Below are 21,099 nucleotides of genomic sequence, written 5' to 3' on the forward strand. Positions count from 1 at the left end.
CACAACGTGACATGCCATCACAGCCTCGTCCGTCCCAGTATCTCAGGGTACACAGACTCTTAGGTCACGCAACCCCTAGCACCAGTTATCTTTTAGGACTGACCACTCCCTGTGAGGGAGATACAGTCCCATCTCCTCCAGGATAGACTGGAGCCCCAGCTCTGCACCCCACCCCAGCTCACAGCTGCCTGCCCCTTTTCCATCCGCACACAGGAAAGTGGTTGGCTTTCAGAGCAGCACCTCCGTAGCACTGAGCATGGAGACTAGCAATAAGTACCTTATGAAATCCACACTTGTCCACAGAAAAAATTTAGCCATTTTCATTAAACAATTCTGGAATTTTTATCACAGGGCTTACAATTGAACGCTTCCTTTACACACCCCATAGCACATCTACATGCTGAGTGGAAGAAGAGCCGTAAATACAAACGGGCTAAGTCCAAGATGGTAGAAGTCCCTGGAGCTCTGACAGGAGGAACAGACAGATGCCAAAATCTGTGCAGCATCATTAACAACAATTTCATTTTGACACTAGCCTTTTGGACTTGAATTAAAATTTAAAAACAAAAAAGACACAAAAGGCAGCTTGCAGTCTATGGCCATTTTCTGCATTTCTGTGGTAATGGGGATCCTTTCCCACCCATTTCCCAGCCGAATGCTTCGAAAGTCCAGCCAAAGCGTGGAAGCCTGGGCCTGTGTTGTAACTGACAGTGCCATGGGCAGAAAGAGCTCATGGAAGCCCAAGGCTATGGCCGATGGGACTGATACCTACTGATGCTACAAGATGCTACTCCTGTCTCCTCCATGACTACAGGGCGGGCACCAAACACCGCTGCCGTACGACAGTGCAGACGCACACCAGAATTCAACAAAGCGCGTGAAAGGAGGCCTGGCTGGCTGGCATCTTTTAGACTTGGGCACTATCCTACTTTCCCTCATTTACTGTTCTATAAATTGTAAGGATAATGCATTTTGTTGCCAGCCACACTGTTCCCAAAATACTACTAAGCAGCAGTTGAGTAGTTCGTGTTAGCTCTGCCTGCTGAGGGAGGAATCCCTCATTTTCTAGATAGTGAGATTCTGCGCACTGGCCCAGCCAGGGCCACAAATCCCACCCCCAACCCTCGCCCCCCCAGTTATTCTCCACTTGGAATGAAAAGACCCTTATAGCCTACAAAAATAATTCCCACAAGTTTGCTTCCTAATGTTTTAGAAGTCCACCTCCAAAATCGAACAGTCCAATTACGCAAGCAGATAGAAAAGAAAATTTTAATTATATGACCATAAACTATATTAATATTGGAATGATTTCCATGAATTTGGGTGTTTCTTGAACTATATTTGATTTCAAAAAAACAGAACTACTGAGAAATTGGAGTAGCCATCCCGGCTGCGGGGATTCCCCAACTCCCAGCAAGAAGCCAGTTTCCCCTCCCCCCCCCCCCCCCCCCCGCCCCGGCGCGGACGGGCTCGCCGTTTCCAGGTTCGAGGATTGCTCCTCTGAAAAGAACTGACGGGGCCCATGGGAAACCTTGGTGTACTCTGATTGTGGTACGCACATTTCCTGTTGCCTCTGGAGAGATCCAGTGTTGGTAAAAGATCTCCAGGGTCATGCTATGGTGAAAAATGTTTCGGAAAGGCAAGAAACGGCACCATAGCAGCAGTTCTCAAAGCAGTGAAATCAGTAGGAAGAGCAAGTCTGTAGATTCCAGCCTCGGGGGTCTGTCCCGCTCCAGCACTGTTGCCAGCCTTGACACCGACTCCACCAAAAGTTCAGGTCAGAGCAACAATAATTCCGATACCTGTGCAGAATTTCGAATAAAGTATGTTGGTGCCATTGAGAAACTGAAGGTCTCTGAGGGCAAAAGTATGGAAGGACCACGAGCCCTGATAAATTAGATGGATGTTGCCCAGATGGAAAGTTGCCTTTCATTCCTCTGGAGGAAGAATTCATTATGGGCATTTCCAAGGATGGCATGAAAGTGTCCACATCGGATCAATATGTCGTTTTGCACAGACTTGCCCTGTACTTAATTATCCGGATGGTGTGCTGTGACGACGGTCTGGGTGCAGGCAAAAGCCTCCTGGCCCTCAAGACCACGGATGCAAGCAACCAGGAGTACAGCCTGGGGGTTTACCAGTGCAGCAGCCTGGAACAAGCTCAGGCAGGGTGCTCTCCACTGCTTTTGACTCCGTGCTAACCTCTGAGAAGTCCTGAACTCTGCATCAAGGGGAAGCCAACTTCATTGAAGGCCAGCTATTTTCTAAGTCATCTGCTCTCAGTCTGGCTGCTGAGCTGCTATGGGAATAGGAAGTAATACTCAAATTCCACGCTCTGAAATCTTCATTATTCTTTACATTAAAATATGTCTGAGATCTGAGGATCGTACTTCAAAGCCAGCCCGGGCATGAGACTTTTATCTCCAATTAACCACTAGAAAACCAGAAGTGGTGCTGTGGCTCAAGGGGTAGGGAGGTAGCCTTGAGCTGAAGAGCTCTGGGACAGCACCGAAGCCCAGAGTTCAAGCCCCATGATCAACAATAACAACAAAAAGTGTCAGATTAGATGGCAAACTTTCAATGAACCCTGGGCTTCTGGGATAAGAAGAAACAGCAGACATGCTTAATATGGAAGCAAGTGCCACAGACATTCACTGAACAGCAGCATTAGGACGGAAACCACCACGTGACCTCTAGTGACAGGGCCACTGGCTTGGAACTGAGGGCAGGCAGATTTGGAACCAGAAACCCCAGTTTCTTTCAGTCAGAACTGTAACATTATGCTAGAAAATACTTGTTCAGGGGCCAGGAGTTTGGCCTAGTAGCAGAGTGCTTGCCTAGCATGCACAAAGCAGAAAAAGCCAGAAGTGGTGCTGTGGCCCAAGTGGTAGAGCACTAGCCTTGAGAAAGCTCAAGGATAGTGCCCAGGCCCTGAGTTCAAGTCCCATACTGGCTTCCACTACCAACACAGCTTCCCAGCCAGGTGCAGAAGACAGCCTGGGCAGGCCGGCAAGCTAGAGTCTCCAGGCAGATGCTAGCCAAGTCGAAGGAAAACCCGAAAATAGGAATGACGGTAAAGTAAACCACTTGTGGGTATTGGATAAATAACAATAAAGACTGACAAATGCTTAACTCCATGAGATACACTGGTTATTCTGTGTTGTTTGCAAGAGAATCTCATTCTCTGGCTATTTGGCAAACTGAGGTACATTAGTGTTTTGTGAAAAGACCCTTGTATACAGTGAAGATTCTTGGTACTGCTTCTATTTATACTTAATCTCAACAAGCCCTCAGTGTTTGGCTTTTTATGGAAATGCTGTTTGAGTGTTTCCTCTAGATATCCTGTGTGGAGGGTCTACCAGGGAGCACAGCGGGTACATTTCTCCAGTGTTCCTTCTCTGTACACGGACTCACAGCATGCACAAGACACCAGGGCCATTAAAGAAAAACAAAGCCTCAATTCATAACTGGAGTTGTGGTTTTAAGCCCCATGGAAACAGAAGAACCTAAAAATAAAGACTGACAGGGTTCTGAGTAACCAGCGCACCTAGTCATATTATGTATCCACTTGAAAATACTTAGTGAATACATCCTGTGAACCAGGATTGTGTTTACAGAGCAGTCAGTCTCAAATCCCACGGAGACTCACTCCACCCATTCCAATGGCCCTGTACTCAGATCCTAAACCTTCTGAGGATTAAGATCAGGCAGTACCCAGATTAAATCAGGAAAAACGGAAGCACGGAGGGAACTGAAGATTCGGAAATCTCAGCAGAGGCAAAGGCAGGTGCACAGGGACAGAAATTCAGCCCTTAGAGCAGCACAGAGCCAAGCATAGCCATGACAATACACCACGAAACCCAGGGACTCTGCCGCCGCTCTTCTACAAGAAGAATCTAACCACAGTGTGCTCATGTAAAGGTACAGACAAGGAATAAACATCCAACATTTTCTAACATAATCAGGATGACTGAAGTCTTTTCTCCTGAGTCCCGTGGAGATCTTGACAAAGGGCGTACTTCCTACAAAGCATTCTTGTGTGGAAGGCAGCATGGCCTTACCAGGCAAACGTGGCGTCCAATTCTTGGTGGATCTTTTTAAGTTAATTGAGGTAACATTGAAAGTACTAGAAGAGAATCGGTGTGAATCCACTTAGCCAGTTAAAAAGTTTAGGCTGTCGAAAGACGCTTCCCTTGATATTTGTCTAATTAGTGATGTAATGGAGAAAACTCTAGAGGCGGCAAGATCTCAGAACTGCCAGGACCTTCAGAGTGATCCTAAGAACGGCATAACCTCTCTGTGCTCCCATTTCCTCCTCGACAGAAGGAAAGAAGCGGGGCCGGATCCGTGTTTTCCAATAAGGAATGTGAAAGGCATTATTTCAAGAAGTTTAATAGGAACTGTATATTTGCACCTGTGAGGTCACACAGGCTAATTAAAAGTGAAATTTCTCCTCACCACTAGAATGATAATCTCCTTGGTGCAGGAGCACCGATTCCCATTTCATGTGAATCAGAAGATGGACATGTTGAATTGAAATCCCTCAGTACAACTATTTGAAGATTAAAAAAGAAAAAAGAACTAAGGGGGGGGGGAGAAAAGAATTAGAGGCGATTGTACCTAGGTGGGTAATTTTCTCAATGAAAGAAGTGCCTGAGCACTGGATCCGGGTCCACTGGCTAGGGAGCCTATGGTGTAACTGGAAAAGTAGCCTGGGTCCAGAAGGTCTAATCTTTGGGGGAAAGTCCTGGAAAAGTAAGGAAAAAAGGACAGCGGTAAACCCAAGTTCTTCCTCTCCACCTGGTATGTAATCAGCATTGGCCACAGGGTTATATTTTCATTCTAAATGAAAACCCCAAACAAATGCTACTTCACCAGAGGCACAGCGACTCCAATGCAATTGAGAAAAATTAGCATCCTCCTTCATATGAAATACGAAGACTACTATTATAGGGCTCGGGATTGCCATCCTGGCATCCTGGCAGCGATCCACCAGCAGAAGACAAGCCACTCAAGGCTAGCAGGCTGGTGACTTCCAAAGGCTTCGTACCTGTCAGGAGAGCTGGTCCATCCTGTAACTTTAAGGCTTTTTTTTTTTTTTTTGGTGTGGGAATTGAACTCTGGGCCTGGGCACTGTCCCTGAACTCTTCAGCTCAAGGCCACCACCCTACCCCTTGGCCCACAGTGCCATTTCCGGTTTTCTAGTGGTTGGAGATAAGAGTCTCATGGACTTTAGTGCATCTCAAAGCATTTTCAGTGCCAAGCAAGCTGTCATACTGCAGTATTTTACTGTGTTATGACCAAAAGGCAAAGTGAACTAACTTCACGTAGCCCACTTCTAAGCAAGAAGATGCCTTAGTCATTGATTCAGAAGACCTCTCCTTGTGTTGATTAGCAATGACCTGCCAGAATACCAAATGAAATACCCATCACAATAGTCTCAACTCACAAGACTGTTAGAAAATTAAAATTTTCATTACACCAGTATTTCCAAAGAGACAACCACCACCAAAGTTGGAGGTACTTTCGTCAGCCAATAAAGGAAAGCTATTAAGTGATGTTAATCGTATTTGATTGCAATAGCTAAGAGAGTCTAGAAGAAAAAATTTGTTTTTGCCATTCCTGGGCTTGAGCTTAGGGCCTGAGCACTGTCCTTAGACTTTCTCAAGGCTAGAGCTCTACCACTTGAGCCCCAGCACCACTTCCAGCTTTTTTCTGTGTATGTGGCACCGAGGAATCGAACCCAGATCTTCATGCATGCTAGGCAAAGCACTTTACCACTAGGCCAAACTCCCGGCCCCTAGAAGAAAAACTTTTTAGACATGATTAGCCTTTCAGTGTTAACAGTTGCTTTCAGACCAACACTAAACAATACCCATAGTCCATCAAGAATGCAAGCAAACTCTTTTAAGTACCACTTCCCTTGATATTTGATGACTTGACAATTACATCCCCCCCCCCAACTAGGGTTGCTATTTATTCAAAGAATCAATGTTGAATTTGGTGGGCACAGCAGTCGTGGTGCCTGAACTTGGGGCCTGAGCTCTTTTGCTTAAGGCTAGTGCTCTACAACTTTGAGCCACAGCTCTACTTGGAATTTTCTGCTGGTTGACTGGAGATAAGTGTCTCATAGACTTTCCTGCCCAGGCTGGCTTTGAATCTTGATCCTCAGATCGCAGCTTCCCGAGTAGCTAGGCCTTGAGCTGCCAGTGCCCAGCTTTAATGCTGAATGAGAAGGAACTGAAGTGCTGCTTCTCTATAAATGGTCTGGGCAGACCAATATCTGCAGGGGAAAAAATATATTTTTTCAACAATGAGAAAACTAATTTAGGACTGATAAGTAATCATGAGGAAAAAGAAGAAAAAAGAAACAAAACACTTTGCTAACCCAATCAGCAAAGTAGGTGAAAACAAACCATTCGAGGCCCACAGTACTCATCACAGTATTAATCAGCTGGTGTTTCGTTGAAAATATCTAGCCCCTCATGTAACTGGAACAACGCTGAAGTGAACTTCCTTGGCTATCTTCAGTTCTTTGGTATCCTCGATCACAGAAGCCCTGAACCAGATTCCCCCTTGTTGCACATTGTCTGGAAACTTCTCCCAGGACCACGGTACGGCCTGTCATGTTTGCTCCTTTCTCCTCAGCTCCGAGTCTTCCACTGTCCACTGTCCAAAGTCTAAAGCAACACACTTCTCCAGAGCTTTGAGTTGCTTCCAGCACAAGGTCAAGTCTGGTTCTTACTATTCCATCTAGGCTAGAACCCAAAGTGCAGGTAACACACTGAAATGCAATATAGTGCAGAAAAAGGGGAAACAAGTGGTGACCTATATTCAAGCTGCAGGTGGCCACCAGCTTTTCAGTCTTTTGGATCCCTCTTGCCTCCATTTTCTTGTTTATAAAATGGCATTATAATAGCACTTGCTCGAAATGTTTATGAGGATGCAAAGCCCATATATCCAAAACACTTACAAAAGCACGTGACATATAATGACTGCTATGTAGAAAAATAGCTTAGACCTGGCCCAGACAACTTGGCCACATCTACCCATTAGCTCATGACATCTCTTATAAAAACTGCACAACAAAGTGCATGTGGCACAGGCCACAAGTTGTTCTCAGAGGATAAGGCAAAAGGATAGCAAGTTCAAAGCCAGCCTAAGCTACAAAAAGACCCTGTGCCCCCCAAAAATGAAACGTAACAACTGTACAATATATAGACACAAACTAGAAACTGTTTTTTCCGACATGCCTGCTGAGAAGACTACCAAACAACAAAGGCATTCTCTTTTCCTTCCTTCCTTTTTTTTTTTTTTTGACCATCCCCTTTATCCTATTCAAACAAAACTACATTACAAGTGAATGCATTTAGTTTCCTATTGAGAGACTTGGCAAGGCCAACAAAGCCTTTTCCAGGTGAACAGAAGAAGAGGGTGCTTTTCAGTCTCCTTTCCTGCAAGCTATTTCCCTTCCTCTGTGTAAAGAAGAAACAACAAGCTGCCTCCTGCAGCTGCAGGACTCACAGGCCTGCATCTCCCCTCCCCAAAGAAGGCCCCCCACAGGGGGCCCCCAGCCTGAATTCCTGGCCAAAATCTGAGTCCCTCCACTTCTCTCTCCCAAACTCCTGTATGCCATGCCCCAGCCCAGGCCACCCCCAGGCATTTATCAGGTCCTGCAGTGACCACAAAAGATGAGGATCCATTCCTGTACAAGACCAAGCATAAACATGATCTCCAAGCAACGCGTGAAGCTAGCCGCCAAAGGCATCTTCAAGTGGACATAAACAGTACTGACCAGAACTAGTGCTTAGTGGTGGAGCACTTTCCTAATATTTCAGCCATGCTATACACACACACACACACACACACACACACACACACACACACACGCAGAGTATGTTGCCCTTTTAAAAGTGTTAACTCAGCCAGGTGTTGTGGCTTGTGTCTATAATACTTGTCACTCAGAAGGCAGAAGCAAGAGGCTCACAATTCAGGAGATCCCATCTCAACCAGTGAAGGCTGGCCACGATGGCGCATAATGCTCTCCTTTCTGCAGGAAGCACAAATGGGAAGATTATGACCTTGACGGGCTACCACAGCCATGGCTCGAATGGTAGAGAGCCTGTCTACCAAGCACGATGCCCTGAGTTTAAACTCCAGCACTGCCTACCTCTCCCCACGCCCCCCAACAAATATTAATCTACTCCTACCACCGTGAATTCAGGGTTGGTGAATTCCAAAACCCTCTCATTCTGGCCCCACCCCTTCAAAGTCAGCATCCTGGGTGGAAAGTAATGCACGCTGAGCACAAGGTGAAATTGTCTTCAATTCTTAACTGGCCCAGATTTCTTTTCCACCTCGCTTCTGCCTTTCAAATAAAGTATATGAGGATTAAGTTTTTACAATTTTTGAAGAAGGCATTTTCCACGGACTAGTAGCCCAACTACGCCTAGAATTTTAGACCACAGAATTCACACGTGCTAAAGCAATAAAGCTGAGAATTGTGGTTTTCCCATTTGCCACATGCAAGCTTCATTTTTAGCAGCAAGTCACCAAGGCAGTTCAACCTCTTAACTCATGGAGTTAGAGGGTGGTGGGGATGCTTACACAGGGAGCAATTTAAACCGAGCAAACAATAGCCAAGGAAAATGTAAACCCAACCCATGCTCCCTCCAACTTGGCATACTCCTTACAAGTACGGAGTAGCTCGTTAACTTAATAAAATACCAAGCCTGAATGAGGACATAAACTATGCCCCAGGCTTCCATGCACCAGAGAAATCTGGGTGCCCAGCTGTGGTGACATTTGCGTGGTGCTGTGCTAAGTCCACGCCCCACAGGTGCCCCATCTCCTACTTGGGGCTCTGCCCAGAGCCCACATCCTGACGCCTTGGGAACTTTACGATGGGCAGAACACGTTCCAAGCCACACCGGAAAAACAATATGTCCAAACCAGAACTCATTTCAAAAAATAAAGAATAAAACCAATACCTTCTTTTTTAAGACTGATGAAATCAAAAGCCTCAGTCTGGGACTAATGCAAGTTTTACATTTCAGTGTGTCAAAATGATCTAGATTTGTTTTTTTCTTCTTTAAATCCCCATGAGGCCCACGGCGAGTCAGGGATCTTGCAGGCACACATTCTCATTTGATTTACTTGCTGTGTAAATGTGTCCTTTTCTTTACGATGCTGCCGTCTCATTTATCTGTTCGTATGATACACAAACTTTTCGCCTGTGGGAAACTGTTAGAGTAGCCCTTTTCTTCTGAGGATAGGTAGTGCTAATGCTGGCATAGCTCTTGCTTTTACAGTTCATGTAGGCTTCAAAGCTTACGTGCTCAGAAAGCAGGAATGAAGACGGGGAGGGAGGAAAGATGGGGCAGACACCTTTTCCTGCCTCTCTCCAGCTGTGCAGCCCCAGAGGCCATCAGCATACAGAAGATCCCTGCCTTTCTCCAAGCCTCTGATGCTATGGATGTGACAATATTCATGGTCTACTGGGGGTGGACAGTACTGAGGTGATTCTGCCTGTGAGACAGGGGCCATGCTGGTTCTCTGCACACTTCCGTGAAACGTGATCACACCAGAGCCACCATCCAGCCTTCAAGAGGAAGAAGCTGTAGATGTGCACAGCAAAACCTTCTACCTTCCAGGCGGAAGCAACCAGAGGCTTCTTGGAGCATTCAACCAAGAATATACAGCTTAGAGAACGTCCATATTTAGTGTACAAGGAGACAGGAAGAGGGTGAGAAAACAATTTGTACCATGTTTGTCTGCAGTACTAGGCTTTGGGTTCGTGCTTCATTGTCCACCCTCCCCCCACTTTGAAGAATTCTAAAGAAGAGGAAGAACAATAGAAATTATTTTTATAAAATCATACCTAAAAGTTCTACACTGGTGTGGAGGGATGAGTACAGTAACAACAAACTACACAAATGGGAGCAAAAAGACCACACAAGACAGTAGATTGGAATTCTCAGCGATAGGTTCCTCGAAAACTTCTGTGTTCTATACAATGATTGCAGGTCTTCCAACAACTCTTTTACAACTGTACACCATGAGCAGAGGCCTGTCCTCAGGAGAAGCAATAAATCAAAGCATCATGGTCTATCTGTGATTTATTTGTCCTTAATATGGTATAAGATTTAGCCGAAGTAACAAATGGATATTCTGAGATATGCTAGGCCATGCAGAAAGAGAACAGGAATCTTTTTTTAAAATTGTATATAAATGTCAGTTGATTCTTAGTAAGTAATGAAGCACTGAAGTGGTATGCCTGCTGGTAGCATAGAAGGTACAATTTTAGAGTAAGATGGAGTCACAGGACTGTAAACTACGGTCTCTAAGCAATATCCAGTGAGCTAAAAATGATCTAAATGGGAAAAACAAAGGAAGGGGTGACATTCATTGTATTCAACTGCAGTGCCTGCGTACAACTACTCAGTAACAATCATCATTTTTCTAAAATACAGGTTAAAGATGAAAAGAACATGACACTGCCTCTCTCCTAGCTTCAGTTAGAATCTCTACAACATGACGCCACTGATTCTTTAATCAGCTGGGCAGATCCAGGGCATCACCACAAATTTAACACAGATCTGATTTCTGCCAAAACCAAAAACAAGGAGGTAACTCTGCTATGCAGCAACACAGTTTGAGATACACAATAGTGGATGATGACAGAATAATTAATTGGCTTTCCAGTGTGAAAGTAAACTTGCTCAAAACCAACACAACACAACAATAATCCAAAGCCCAACATGATTGGCTAAATTGGGAAGAACATTCAATTTAATGATCTTCATTTGCTTCCTTACCGAAACAACAAACACACACCCCCAAAAGCATTATGTTATCATTTGTCAAACTGATTTAGCTGCAAACTACAGAGGAATGTCTTTCTTATAACTTTAACTGACTAAGCCATCATCACTGTGAGCTGAAAGCCTCTGCTAAATAAGTGCAGTTACCATCACACACAAGGCCTTCTGTCCTGGGACCAGATGGAAATCTGCAATGGAGCCTGAGACTCAGGCCTGAAACAAAGACACGGAGTCAGAGAAACAGACCAATACTGGAAGATCCCTCCACAAGTAACCTTCTGGAGCGAACTAGACTCCTTCCTCTGGCTTCTTTCTGTTAAATCAAAAAGTTATGTCAGCCAGACCTTGAGGGTACTTCTTGCAGGACCTCTTCCCTGGGTCCTGGTGTCTACGCATCACACCTGATTACATCCTTGACCCCTCGCTCCCCCGACCTGGCCCACCAGAGACAAAAGTATGTTCAGGACCCTTCTCCAGGCTGTCTCTCTTGTGAACCAAGACTTCCCAGGTGGCCCCAGAGCTCAAGGGATTGTTTCCACCTCCCCTGGTTCTACACTACTCCACTGATCAGACATCCTGCCAAAGTCACTATGCTCCAGAGTTCAGAGGGGAAAGATACCTTACATTGAGCATCTCCTTGAATCTTCACAATCCTCCCCTCCAGGGGTCTTTTACTGAGCTGCTTTTATAGATAAGAAAACTTAGGAAATTTTTTTTTTTTTTTTGCAGATGGGGGATCTGGGTTTTATTAAATCAAGATCTCTCATTAGCTAAGCCACTCTACTGCCATCTAAGCCATACTTCTAGCCTTATTATGTACTGGTTATTTTTTTTCATCTGCTGGTTTGTTGCCAGGACCAAGACTTCAACGCGGGGCCTTGTACTCTCCACTTGTCTGATTATAGCTAGTGACCAGTCACCACTTGAGCCGTGCTAGGATTACAGGCACAAGCCACCAGTGCTCGGCTGCACTGCCTGAACCGCGACCTGACTGTGTTAGGCTTTCCACCACACCTGGCACGACAGGCTCCAGCTTCTTCCATTCAGATGGCATCTATGGGGCTGGCCTAGACCCATGGTCGTCTCAATCTCCAAGGTAGCTCGGGGTGACAGAGGTGCAAACTCAGCTGCAACCTGAAGAGTCTCAACTCCTTTCCTCCCTGCCTGGTCCCTAATTACCATCGCCTCCTCCTCAGTCTCCCACTGGTAACGGGCTAGGAAACCAAATTTTGAAGATGGCAGTGTGTGACACAGACAGGCACACCAAAACATAAAACAAAAAAGGCGAGACCAACACCAGCCTAACAAAACACAGACAAGAGTTTTTCCACCAACTGATGAAGCTGAAACTGGCCCATCACACTGCAGGAGAACTGGCATGCTGACAATCTCTAGCATTCCCACAAAGAGGCAAACCCTGCAACACACAGAGATAGGTATCATAAAATAAGAAAAATCTAAAAGACAAGTGCTTTCCTTTCCAATCTAATGTCACAAAGAACAGCAGAGACAGTGATAATCTCTTCCACGTGATAGATTTATGCCCTCCGGTGCCTGGAACCCACTGATAAATGAGGACCTGTCAACAGCACGTTTCTCCCTTTCCTACCCCAGGCTGGTCAACTAGGCTGACTTCTCCAGAAGGGTGTGTCACACATACCTGCCACACCAGGCACCAGGGGACACGCCTGGAGTCCGGAAGTCACACAGCTCTCAATTTTCTACAAAGAACACAACATGATGCCCAAGTACCCCCAGAAGGCAGAAAGACAAAGATGCGTTCAGCCAACAAAAGAACCATCCTATGAAAGGTAGTCTTAGATCTACAAGGAAGGGGGGCTTTGAAACACATAAATTTTAATTAGTAAGTGTCATCAAATGCAGCAAGTTGTGCCATAACAGAAATCAAATCTATAGAACAGAAGTCAAATCTATAGAACTCGTATCCAAGAAAATGGAAATCACCCCATCTATCACTAAGGCGGTAAGAATCTGCCTAAAGAGAAGTCCAGACTATAAGCAACAACACAGCCAGGATCACAAATGGTCACTGAGGAAAATTTCAATACTAACAGGGCTGGAGGACAAAATGAAGATTTCCACTGTTCTATTTTAGAATGACGGAAGCAACAGAGCCAGTCTCTCACACATTTTTTTAAGAAAGTGCTTAAGAGTCATGGAGGTGCTAAATTTTTTTGTGGGGGGGGACCTATATTAAGTAATTCCATAAGAGAACAATTGTGAACACTTTTTACATATCATAAAACTCAGCTGAGATGGTAAGAAAACTGCATTTTTACTGACAGGGTTTCTTCCCTTCCCACAGAAACAATGCTTCTGACTCCAAGGTCACAGGACCAGCAAGGTGACATTTAAAAGAACTTGTCCACACTCAGAATTTTTAAATTCAGGAGAGGTCCACCTGACTGAAAATAACTTCCTTTAACGGAGATGCTTTACTCTGCTCTTTATTCAAGGCAAGGATGTCTAAGAAAATTTCATGGCAAACTAAATAAATTCTTGATGCTTTGTTTGTTTGTTTCTGAGACAAAGTCTCATGGTGAATCCCAGCTAGCATCAGACTCAAGCTCCTCTTACTTCAGGCCCCTGAGTGCTAGGATTAAAGAAAAGCACTTTCACACCTGGCTTGATGCTTTTCTTATACAAAATCACTTTATAATGCTTTTTGCTGACTAGACTGTTGATAAGTTTAAACCTTTATTGAATGAAGCTTGTTCTCATTTATAAGCAAGCATTTAAACTTTATGCTAATTAAGTGGTCACTTTACATGAAAACTTGCAAAATCCCTAGCGGAGATTTATTACAGCTAAATGACTAAGAATATGGAATTATACACCATTCATTTTCAAAGTAGCTATTCAATTGTTTTCCATATACAAAGACGAGAGAAATAAGATAAAGTATATGTTTTGGAAAATACTATTTCAACTAAAGGTAAAAAGGAGGTAGAAAACAATTCCTCAGGTGACAGCACCATATGACATGTGACAAAAGTATAGAGACCCAAACTCAACCTTGCTAATAGGAACAGCCTCCAGCATCATGATAGGCAGGCCACAATCCAGGAAAGGATGACTAACAGGGTTTTTTTTTTATCTTCCTGATGGCAAAGCCAACACTTTACAAGGTCTATTAACCTTTTCTACACAACAATCCTGCCCATATATTAACCTTATGTTCTTATTAATGAACACACACAAAACTCTGCTGTGGAGGTTTACATACAGGTTCTCAAAGATTAGAGCACCCAACAATTTGGAAATTTGCAAATACTTCAAAGGTACACAGAAACCAGTTAAATAGTCAGTGTATTACACAAGACAGCTCTGAAGTTCCTAAGTTGGACCTGCTCCTTCCTTGGGCTCACCCATGTGTGAGCTGGACTCATGGAGAAAAGAGTTGAGAAAGACGTTGGTTTCATGCTGAGTGTCTACTACTTTTACTGTCTGTTTGCTGGCTGTGGCTTAAAGCAGAAATAGTATGGAAATAAAAGGACTCATTCAGTCCAATACTGCAATGTGCTGGTTGTATCTTCTCAAAACAAAAAGACAAAAACCACACAGACAAGTCTGGGACATGGAAGTGACACTGTGGCTCTAGGGGTAGGGACAGCGCCAGGCCCAGCGTTCAAGCCCCATGACCAACGACAACAAAAGTCTGGGACACAACAGCCATCCTGTGTATGCATACACACATGTAGCAATCACACACATAACACCTGCTTGAAGACCTAGCAAGGGCTGTGAGATGGAACTAGGACTTGAAGCTTGTAAAAACAATTTTTAGTGATCTCTCTCTCTCTCTCTCTCTCTCTCTCTCTCTCTCTCTCTCTCTCTCTCTCTCTCTCTCTCTCTGTCACACACACACACACACACACACACAACCACTAAAAATGTACAGCCATCGAGCTGAGAGGTCGGCATGGCAGCTAAAGTCCAGCTCACATCAGGCTTGGGCCTGGTCAGCAATGAATTGTTCTTTCTTTCAAAAAAAATATTAGGAAAAGGACTATCCTCATGATTTGGCTTTTGTACAAATTCTCTTATTTAATTTGGTTATAGCTGAACTTCTTGAGCCATAGCACTTCTGCCAGACTAGCTTTGGTTTTCAAATGAAATGCACAAATGTGCCAGGAAGAAGTAGCTTCAGCCACTCAGTCAACTTTTCCAGCAGCTATGTCCTAGGGAATGCCAGCAGATGCCAAGCAGCATTCTCCAACACCAGACAGACACCCACCAGCAGGCTCTGGGCACGCACAAGCTTTCTGATGAATGCATAGTCTATTTACTTTCTTTGTTCTTGAGACATGAGAGGGAGAAGAGGAGGAGGAGCAAGGGGGAAAGGGGAGAAAGAAGGAGGGCACTAACCCATGGGATTATGTACTTAAAAAGTTACAACAGAACTTTTTTCTCTCATCTTTTTTATTGCAATTAATAGAAAGGCTACAGTTATATTCGCCAGATAGAAGGTGCATTACTTCACACACATTGATACCCCTTCTCATGTTTTTGTCCCCATTTCCCTCCCCTCACCCCCTCCCTTCATCTTATTTCCCCCCTTCCCTTCTAGATGAAACCACTTTATAGCAATAGTATATCAGAGATACAATGGTCACTAAAAACTGCCTACTCCTAAGAATAAAGGTAACAGGTTGTAAGTATAAACAATAAATAAAGATAAATAAATAAAGATAATAGGTTGCAAAGGTAAGTATCCAAGGAATGCTAAAATAAGGAACTTTTCTTAAAGACAACTATCAAATTGTTAAAACTGCTAACCAAAAACACAGTTAAATATTTTTTTTAAATTGAAGTACTGAGAAACCTCAAAGGAAAAGAAGTCATAAAAATGGTGGGTTTTTTTCTCTTTTTCTTTTTTCTTTCCCTTATAGTTTAACCTCTGTTGTTTCTGAATCTGACTTCAGTGCCTGATGCATGGTATATACATTTATTTGCTTATTTGAATCAGGGAAGGGAAGGGGAAAAAAACAAGATGATGAGCCAAAAGACAAAGGATGAACCAGTATAACAGCAATATTCATAAGACAATATGTTGGAAATGAACTGTACACCTTGGGAGGGGCGGGGGGCGGGAAAGTGGGAGAACATAATGCTCAAGAAGTAATGTACTCACTATCTTATGAATGTAACTGTAATCCCTCTATACATTACTATGATAATAAATAATAAAAATGTAAGTATGGGGAGATTTCTAAAAAATGATTTTAATATTTTTTGATATGGCTAAATGAAACTATCTTTTCACTGCTGATTTCCTTTGTTCTCTATCTGAAGCTGTGAATGGAAGCACCACGGGGGAGTTAGCCATTACGTGGCAAGGCTACCTGGAAAGGGTACATGTGTTAAACCGGTGGCTGAATCTGTGATTATGAAGTTCTGGGTCAGTTCTCTGTCCAGGCTCCATCCCACTTCACTGGAGATTAAAAACCTGTCTTTTAGAAACCCTCAGTCCCTCCCTTCTTTTTAAACTCAATCCTCTCCAATTTGGCTGTCTCTCTGCTGCCTGAGCACAAAAATGTATCCCGTCAGAGCGTGCATTAGGCAGTGAGAGCTTCTGTAGTTATTCAAAAACCTAGAGATGATCTGCTAACCCAGATATCCATAAGCACTGCAAATTCCCACCTGCCAGTAGCACAAGTGAGACACTGTGCCCGTGTATGCACAGTCTCTCAGGAGGAGAGCCCTGACATCAGGGATTCTCTTTGAACCCAAGCCTATTCAAGCAAAAATAGAACATTCTGTTGTTCCAAACCCTCTGCACATTCAATAGAAAAGCAGAATGGAGGGTGGGGATGGGGGTGGGGGTTGGTAAGTGGTAGAGGCTTGGCTAGCAAGCCACAACCCTGGATTCTTTTTTTTTTTCTTTTTTTTTTTTTGTCATGGAACTTGAACTCTGGGCCTGGGTGTTGTCCCGGAGCTCTTCAGCTCAACGCTACCACCTATCCCTTGAGCCACAGCACCACTTCCAATTTTGTGGTGATTAACTGGAGATAAGAGTCTTGCAGACTTTTTAGTGCCTAGGCTGGCTTTGGACCTCAATCCTCAGATCTCAACCTCCTGAATAGCTAAGATTACAGGCCTGAGCCACCGTGCCCGGCTAAGACCCAAGATTCTATCCCCAGCATTGAAAAGTGGGGGTGAAAGATAATGAACATTGGATGTCTTTGGGGTGAAGGAAAACCACAGGAGACTAAAGAAATGCTCAGCCATTATAAATGCCCCAATATCATTTTAAATAAAAAAGCAGAACATTCATAATAACAGTGGATCCCCACATACTACTTTCTTCTGAAGAGCCAAGAGCTTCAACTAAATGCCTTTCCAAGAAGCATGGAGCAGTTCTGAGGCCCTGAGACACGGCAGAACACGAGTGGGATGGTCAATGGATACACCCTGGGGGCGGAGCTTCACATTTGCATCAGGACCTCTGAAAATCCACCAGTCACCGAGCTGTTTTATTATAAACAAATCAGCTGCGATATACACAACATGTATGGAAGTAACACAATGGAGAAGAACGGAAGAACTGTGGCCAGCGTTCAGCCTGAGGGCTACCAAATGTGCCAGGAAACCACATCCAAGATCTCAGGAGGAGGAAGAATGCAGTCCTTGTTAACTCAAGGAAGATGACAGTTCAGGGGAAGTGGTGCAAGACTTATATGAAACAAGATGAACGTGATCAAGTTGCTTCTCAGATGTAGCACTTCCTGGTTTACCGCTACACTGGGCCTATCCTTGCAAATATCCCCCTCCCACCTGATCTCAGATACACTCACTCCTATCAGCCCAAGTCAGCCAACTATATTTCCCTGAAAAGGTGTCCGTGTGCTATGCATTGAATCTTGTGTGTTAATTAATGACCTGTTTAATCACATGCATGAAAGTTAGGCAATTCAACCTGGTTTCAATAATACTGGGATGTATGTCCCTAAAAGCACACGGGCTCTCAGTTGAAAGGGAATTTACTTACATAATAACTATTTGAGAACATAAAGAACATATCTCTACAGACTCAGCCCATGAAGCTTGTGTAGGGTTTACATAAAAGATGAAAGTCAACTGCTCTACGTAAGGAGACCTTTCACAGGCTTATCGTGAGAGGACCTGGAACACGCAATTTCTATGTACACACAGAAATAAGGCAGCTCAGAGATTATGTTACAGGGGAGGCCGGGGCTTAGCTGAGGGGGCAAAGTTAGTGATGTCTCCCACTAAGCCTAGCTTAAAAAAAAATTCAGGGAACATGCAGATATTATTGTCAACTCCACTGGGTTGCTTTAAAAGATTAAATATATACAAAATACTTAGCTCACTGCCTGTGCTACAGTAAGCCCTCAATAAATGGAAGCAATTTCCACTATTATCCTCATTAGAGTGATTAGTAGAAAAAATGCAACATGCAGAAACGTACTAAACACAAAATGTGAGTTAGAAACACTGGAAAATATTGGAGTGAACTGAAGACACCTACCTGGTCCAGGAGTCACGGACCCCTGGAGGGCGTCCCATTGTGACCCAGGGGAGAAGGGCTTTGAGTGAACAGAGCCCAGGTGTGCAGAGCAGGGAACACACACTGGGTTTGGCCGTCACCTCTGCTTCCTGACTAACCATCCACACACCAGTTATCCCAGCAGAAGTAGGAGGATTCCGAGTTCCAGGACTGACTGACTGGGGAAAAAAAAATGCTTAACCTGAAAAGGAGGGAGAGGCCTATAAGCTTTCTAGAGATCTAGCAGCCAGTGGTGTGGGGATGGCTTTCATATCCGCCCGGTTAACTACACACCCACCTAATTACCAACACAAGTTACCAATTCAGACAGGAAATAAAAAAGATCTGAACCCTGCCCTGGTCAGCAGGCATGCTCATGAAACAACAGGAAAGTTAAAATAATCTTCCTTTAAAAAACAACCCCCATTTAATGTGTCCTTTTGGAATGTTTTAGCTGTATCAGGAACATTTTTACCTAGCATCTGTTTGTAGGAAGCCAGCTGACAGGTTCCCCATAATCTCAGCATGACCCCACCGCAAGCACAGCTCTTGTTGCCTTTCCAGTGAAATAAGTCTTGGACATTAACCAAAACAGGAGAAACGACGCAGCAAAGTGACCCTTCTGAAGCCCAAAGAAGACCTAAGTTTACTTCGAGACTGGCCCCCCAAAGCAAGACCACTGCTAGTGAAGCCTCTCCCAGTCCTTTCTGTGATGAGACATGGGCCATCGACCCTCTGATGGTCAGCTGGCTGAAGGCGGAGGCTGCACTAAGTGTCCCTTCCTTAAGTCCCCACCCTGTCATTTGAGAAGAGGACCAGCCCACAAAGTCTCTAGCTCTAGGCATGAAAAACACCTGTACAATTCGCACATGGCACATGCACTCCACAAAGACATTTCCTTCTATAGAAAACCAATTGGTAATTTCCCAGGGAGAGGAGGGGGGAAAAAAAAAACACCCCACAGGTGTAGGAAGAAGCCATTCTGTGCTGAATCCCATTCAGCTCCCACTTCCCTAAGTGTCTCCTGTGGGTGCTAAGCCTGGGGCCGCAGCCACCTGCCATGCTGGGTGGAGCCAGCAGGAAGCTGGAGTGAGGCTCCCGTGCTGCCTGGCAGAACCCCTCCCCCTTCCACTACACTCAACAGGGGAGGAGGGCTGAGAGGAGGAAAGGGGAAGGGGCGGAACAGCCATCTCCCACAGGACAGCGTTTCTTGTATCACTCCAGGTCTCTGGGCACAGCTTTGGTGTGGGAGGGGGCAGGGGGGGGAGGAGGTTGGAGTCCTTCTACAAAGGACATTGGACCGGGGTCTAGGGACAGGATGGCTGGCATTCAGTGGGTTGTGGGATGATAGGAAAGGGAAAAGCCGTCAGCCTGGCCCCAAAAGGCCAAAGATTGGAAAAGTCCCCCTGCATGGAGGCTTCAGTGTCCCAACAGAGCTGTCCACAGAATTATGCACACGTATGCACTTGCACACAAATGCTCACCTGCTCACAATTACACACACCACACACAGAGAACACTCATGCACGCACATGCAAGCCACACCGCACACAGCCTGTAACTCAACAGCAATGGAGCCAGCGAGTGGGTTGTCACGCTGTTAGCTGTCTTAGACGGGGGAGACCTCGGGGCATCAGTATCTGGTGACTGTACCTCAAAAGACAGCAGCGTCTTGGGCCACTCCCAGGTGAGCTGCAGGTGGTCACAGTGGTGAGAGAGCTCTCTACAAACTACCATCTCAACCTAAGCCGACACAAAGAGGTTTCTACTCGGGTAACACCAATGCGGGGCGAAACCTCGTCCGTGCAGCAGAGCTGCGACTCCAAGACGGGTTCCTGCAGGTTGGCTGTGCCTCGGGGTAGGCCAAACTAGGGCTGGAAAGCAGTTCCTGGCTTCTCATTCCTCATGCTGACACCTCAGCCCTGTCACAAGATCAATCCCACGCCATCCCAGACAGAACACAGGAAGTGGTGCAAGACGGGTGGACCAGGGGCTCTGCTTGCTCCCACTTATCCCACGTGGACATCCTACGGGAAGGGTCAACAGGCTGTGACTTCTAAGCAGGAGCGAAAGGTCTTGAACACAAAAGAAAGAAAAAATGTGAACTCCTCTGACATGAAAGCATAAAGTCATCAGGCCCCTAGCATTTGACCTGAGGCAGACACCAGTCTCCTCCTCTGTCCCTGGTGGTGGCTGGATTACCAAGGCTAACGAGGGAACAAGGGAGGCAGCTGCATCCTTACTTTCTAAACAAATACAACCCGCCCCAATCTGGCTGCCCCGAAGTAAAGGGGTTTTAGGTGCCCGCCTCTGCCACACCACCTGCTGTCGGGTCAGCTCATACAGGTGACAGCTCTGCCACTGGCTTCGGTGCCTCGGTATAACTAAGGCAACTAAGGCCGGGGGGTGGGGAGCTGACCAGGCAGGAAGGGAGCTGAGTCCCACCCAAACCCCCATGACATCATGATTTTGAAACGTGGGAACGATGCTTTGGCTATTGGCTTTCTACTAAATCTCAACTATCAACAACCTTCCTGAATACCATTCCTTTGGAGTTTATATACTACAAATACTCTGGGAAAAAAAATCAGGAATTCCATAAGTTATCAAATGATTAATTAAAAATTAAGCTAAGTTATACAGTCCACATTGAAGTGAATTTTTCAAATGCCTATTTATCCCAACAGAAGCTTCAATTTGAAGAAGTGAAAACAAATGGCATCTCTTAAAGGTATCAGCCACAAG

The 21,099-nt window shown here is 45.0% G+C and overlaps 1 protein-coding gene and 1 pseudogene across 2 annotated transcripts in view; one reads left to right on the top strand and one right to left on the bottom strand.

Annotated features, from left to right (window-relative positions):
• The window catches only part of Dip2c (DIP2 acetate--CoA ligase C (putative)), a 228,832-nt gene that overhangs the window by 138,536 nt on the left and 69,197 nt on the right, over positions 1 to 21,099 (bottom strand). The gene's annotated exons all lie outside the window — the stretch shown is intronic.
• On the top strand, positions 1,627 to 2,218 carry LOC150045849 (integrin beta-1-binding protein 1 pseudogene; annotated as a pseudogene).

This window comes from Megascapheus bottae, chromosome 26 (assembly GCF_031878675.1).
Source record: "Megascapheus bottae isolate mThoBot1 chromosome 26, mThoBot2.hap1, whole genome shotgun sequence".
NCBI lineage: Eukaryota > Metazoa > Chordata > Mammalia > Rodentia > Geomyidae > Megascapheus > Megascapheus bottae.